Source organism: Herpailurus yagouaroundi, unplaced genomic scaffold (assembly GCF_014898765.1).
Source record: "Herpailurus yagouaroundi ecotype Mexico unplaced genomic scaffold, PumYag 139, whole genome shotgun sequence".
Classification (NCBI taxonomy): domain Eukaryota; kingdom Metazoa; phylum Chordata; class Mammalia; order Carnivora; family Felidae; genus Herpailurus; species Herpailurus yagouaroundi.
This window is the reverse complement of record NW_024412394.1, coordinates 53171572-53177012: the sequence shown is the minus strand read 5'-3', so window position 1 is coordinate 53177012 and position 5441 is coordinate 53171572. Positions and strand designations below refer to the sequence as shown.

The 5441-nt window shown below is 35.3% G+C and overlaps 1 pseudogene; it reads left to right on the top strand.

The window, feature by feature from the left end:
• The first annotated feature begins 1306 nt into the window (after positions 1-1306).
• On the top strand, positions 1307-2206 carry LOC121029163 (40S ribosomal protein S24-like; annotated as a pseudogene).
• Positions 2207-5441: the final 3235 nt, after the last annotated feature.

The window sequence follows — 5441 nt, the reverse complement described above, 5'->3', positions numbered from 1 at the left end:
CACCCCCCATCAACCCTCAGTTTGTTGTCAGTTTTTAAGAGTCTCTTATGTTTTGGCTCTTTCCCACTCTAACCTCTTTGTTTTTTTTTCCTTCCCCTCCCCCATGGATTCCTGTTAAGTTTCTCAGGATCCACATAAGAGTGAAAACATACAGTATCTGTCTTTCTCTGTATGACTTATTTCACTTAGCATCACACTCTCCAGTTCCATCCAAGTTTCTACAAAGGGCCATATTTCATTCTTTCTCACTGCCACATAATATTCCATTGTGTATATAAACCACAATTTCTTTATCCAATTATCAGTTGATAGACATTTAGGCTCTTTCCATAATTTAGCTATTGTTGAGAGTGCTGCTATAAACATTGGGTACAAGTGCCCCTATGCATCAGTACTCCTGTATCCCTTGGGTAAATTCCTAGCAGTGCTACTGCTGGGTCATAGGGTAGGTCTATTTTTAATTTTTTGAGGAACCTCCACACTGTTTTCCAGAGCGGCTGCACCAGTTTGCATTCCCACCAACAGTGCAAGAGGGTTCCCGTTTCTCCACATCCTCTCCAGCATCTATAGCTCCTGATTTGTTCATTTTGGCCACTCTGACTGGCGTGAGATGACTCATTTTTTTCTAATTCATTCTGTGAGGCTATAATGGACAAATACTTGTTCTTTTGTCAAATAATGATTGCACATGTTATTTGAAACCATGTGAAAAAAAAAAAAAACAAATAATCCCTGAGTATTGCAGACTTTTTTGATGTATTAGAAATGTGTCTTAACAATTACAAGAGGCAGATAATATCAAGAATAGATGTCAAGAGAGAGAGAGAGAAAAGATAATTTTAACAAGTATCATCTGATTCCTAAATAACAAATGAACAACAGGGCTCAGAATATTTTTTAGATGATAAGAAAATCTCAAGAGTCAAGAATAGCTAGTTGAAAAAATTTAAGGACTCAGGCTAACCCAATTAAATATCTTTTGATAACAATGCTCAGTATTATATTCTGTAAAACATTAAAAGTAAATATCATAGGTAAAAGATATTCATAAATAAAGAGGAAAGATTAGAATTGCATACTGAGAGGAAGGACAATATTTAAACAGTTATAATTATTAGGTAGTAGAATGATCTAGTTTAAAAATCAACATCTGAAATTCTTATATCATATCCATACTTCTGTTCTTTTCTCAAATACTGTTGGATTAATGTTGACTTATTGCCAATATATTTTCCTGCAAGTTGACATAAATGTATGGGTTACAGACTGTAGGGAACTCAAAGAGTATTACTTCTTGATGGTCATTGGTGTCTAGCTGATTTATTTTTGAACAGTCAGCTACGTCTATCCTGATGGCATGTGCTATAATGATCAATGTGAATGAGATGTATTTCCTGACGGAGCCAATATAAAAAGCATGAAAGTGAAACATTGCAGAAGCGTAAAGTCATTTTTACTTCTGTTTGGAAAAAAACATACTTTACTGCCTTTGACCTTTTAGTGTTTTCTTGTGGTTAGCCATCACATCATCCAATTCTATAAAAAATAATCACTTCCAAAGTGGCATAAAATAAACTAAGATCCCGGGTACAGTATGAAAGCTCTGAATGAAGTAACATTCAGTGTAGAACAGAAAGGGCAAATGTGCAAATCATCAAGTACAATGTATTTTTGGTTAAAGCTTTCATTATGTCAAGACTTTAAATATATGATTGGTCTGCGAATAGTAGCTCTTCTTTCCTCCCTGGCTGCTTGAAGCTCGGCTGCGATCATGAACAACAGAGTAACCGCCCGGACCAGGATGTTCATGCCAGTTGACTACTTCAGCAGAAACAAATGGTCCTTGATGCTCTTCACCTTAGAAAGGCAACAGTACCTAAGACAGAAATTCAGGAAGAAATAGCCAAAATGTACAAGACCACACTGAATGTCATCTTTGTATATGGATTCAAAACCTATTTTGGCGGTGGCAAAACAATGGGCTTTGCTATGATTTACGATTCCTTGAATTATGAAAAGAAAAAATGAACCCAAACATAGGTCTGTATGAGATGACATGGTCTGTATGAGAAGAAAATGACCTCAAAAAAACAGCAAAAGGAATACAAGAACAGAATGAAGAAAGTCAGGGGGACTGCCCAAGCCATTGTTGGTGCCAGCAAAAAAACGGAGTAAAGATTCTGCATTGACTTTGTCTCTGGTGATTGTGCAGATTTTTCATGAGTGGATTAATAAACTAAGAACTTTTATGTGGAAAAAAAGAGATTTTAAGTATATTTTAAAATGCACTCTAATAATTCCTATCATAAGATTTCTGAGGTTTTAGTATTGTCATGTAGGATTTTTGGATTTGAATCCAAATATCCACCTAACATGATTAAATATAGCATAGGGTCCAGTTTAATATAGACAATTATGCAAAGGTAGAATTCAAACGACAGTAATTTTTATTTAGTTCCTAATTATTTTTATTATAACTATATCATAAATATTTATATGTATATTTATATATTGTATAAATATTTATATATTGTATATAAATCTCACATAGTGCTATTTTATAAAGGAAAGACTGGGTTGATTAAGATGCTTACGTAAGGTCAAATACTAATAAATGGCTTAGTAATGTCTTTCTGATTCCTGAATCCTATCTACCCTATATACAATATTTACGCATAAGTGTGCATACATATACACACACATACATGTATATTTCCTCCAAAATTGTCCAGTCAATAGCTTTCAATGTGAAACCATGCTGGTTCATCTAATCAACCCACCTTGGTTTTGGCTTAGGAAACTGAAGGTCAAAGAGATTGTGTGAGTGGACCAAAGTCAATGAATGAATTGTTCTGAAAACCAGAATCTAAGACATGTCTCTTGATCTTTCTCGAGGGCACTTTCCATTATATCATGCTGTTTCTATATCTTTACCATAATTTTTTGCCTATTCAACGTAAAATTTTTTCGTGTGATTTTACTGAGGCATGAAAATACAAAGCATTTACCATTTGGTAGCATTAATAACGACTCCAAATATTTATGGTTTAGTGGTTTTCAATCTTAGTTGTGCTCAAAAATCATTCACTGTAATGTAATTATTCTAATACACATGGTTAAGCATCACCCTTGAGGATTCTGAATTAGTTGGTTTAGATCGAGGCTCTGGAATCTGTATTTTAATAAAGTGTTACAAATATTGCCAAAAACACAGTAACGACAGCAATAATCATACCTAACACATAATCATATAATAAAGCTTTCAAATAAAGTGTCCACCATTGTCAAAACCCTTTCAACATATTAACTCATTTATTCCTCAGAACAGTCTCATCATTCAGGTACGATAATTAATGCAATATCAGATGAGGAAACTGAGTTTAGGTGGCTGTCACCAAGTCACATTGCCAGAGAGTGGAGAAGCTAAAATTAACCATCGCTGTTATGGAGCTCTGGATCTTAAATGGTTTTATGTTCTTTCTCAATCTCACTGCATCTTTTCATGAGGAGAGGGGGAAAAACATTTTAGATAGATGGAATCTTAACACTACATTTATTCACATATTAGTGAAAAAAAAACTTCTGAGAAATTAAATGTAATTTTTTCTAGTCATACAACTAGTGAGAGACCTGATGCTACTCCCAATTGAGCATTCTTTCTCCCGAAACATTACCTTTCCATCATAGCAATTTTGCTCTCCTCTGATTATATTTAGTGTAAAGACTGTATTATTCATAATTATTATTTGAAAGCAACAGAAGCAATTTTTAGTTCCACAAGGCCAAAGAGTTGATCAAAAGTACACTGGGAAGCTCACAGAATTGCCAGAAAGGTGGCTCAATGCTCAAGTTCCAGGACCAATGGCCCCAAAACATTCCTTGAACTGGCCTGGGGCAGCTTGTACCAGCTGCCAAGAACTCCACCTGACTGCAACCAAAACTCCACCAGCGCTGATTATCAGTTGTGGGAGAAGTTAGAACTGTAACCACTAGCATTGCTAGAAATCCAATGTTAATTAAATGAACTCTGCATGGGGTGTACTGACACCCAAGTGGACTACTGCCAAATGAAGCTTCACTTGGGCAGGTACAATTGTTGGAATCTTGAATCACGATTCCATGTTGCACTGCAAAGGAAAGTGAGAATGTGCTTTTCCTGACTTCTACACTGGGGAGGTGGGACTCCTAAAGCAAGCAAAACACGGCTAGTTTGTTTAAAAGTTATTGGAAAGCCAGAAAAATATGGAGAGTTCAGAAAGGGATTGCATGCAGACAGATATTTGAAATCTAAAATCTTGGAATATTAGCAAGATGAAGAATATGCAATTAGGAGCATCCCTTAAAATAATTTTAAATCATACAGTTCAATAAAAGACCAAAGGATTTGTTTTCCAATTTTGCATCTTGGGTTGGAATGGTTTTGATAGTTTATGGTATATTGAAAAATTAAATGTGGGAGAAAGACCTAGATTTCAATACTACTTCCATTCATTGCTAATAGTCCTGGGTAAATTTTTGTTACTTTTCAAAAAGCCACGTCTCTATCAGGGAAATAAAAATAATAATCATTTCCCAGGGTTACATGAGGATTAAATGAAAAAGTGCAAGTAAAATTCTTGACACCTAACTCTTAGTCCACTTTCTCTATCTCCTTTGGAAAATGTTTGAAATATATTGGAAACACTTTAAAACCAATATCATTAACAAACACATATATGCCAATTACTGTGTTCATGACCTTCCAGATGGACTTGACTACTATGCCTTTTATGACCCACAGTATCAAAGAAAAGACCTTTTTCATAGCTCTTAAGTTGCCATTGTTCTTTCGTTTTTAATGTCTATTACTCTGTTTTGCTAGATCCTATATACCTTGAAGGCAGAGAGAAACTGTGAGATGGAGACAAATGATTGCCTACCAAAACACACAGTTTTCCTTTTCTACTAATTAATAAAATCCTGGTGCTATTCATTGGGATAATGAGCCCCACTGAAAGCCTACAATGTTACAGAACCTTCTAAAGCTTTACTATACCACGTGACTAAGTTCCGAGAAAAGTGTGCAACTGCTGGAAAACTATGTTAAAAGGACAGATTACTTTTATATTTTCTTTCTCCTTCTGTCTTTCTGCCCCTTGGGCCAAGTACATAACAGCTGAAGCTCCAGCAGCCATCTCGATCCAGGAGGTAAACTTGAGAATGAAGATCACATGAGGCAAGGAAGAGAGGGGGGAATCAAGGAACATGATAATTTTGTATAGCTGCAGTATCAGCACTGTACTGCCTTGCTCTGGACTTCTTACATAGGAGAGAATTAATATTTGTGTCTTTTTAAACTTTATGAATCAAATCTCCAAACTCAATACATAACTGATCCATACTGTCTCTCATTTAAATTTGTATTCCCAATACTTATCACAATGCCTGACACACGGTAAGTA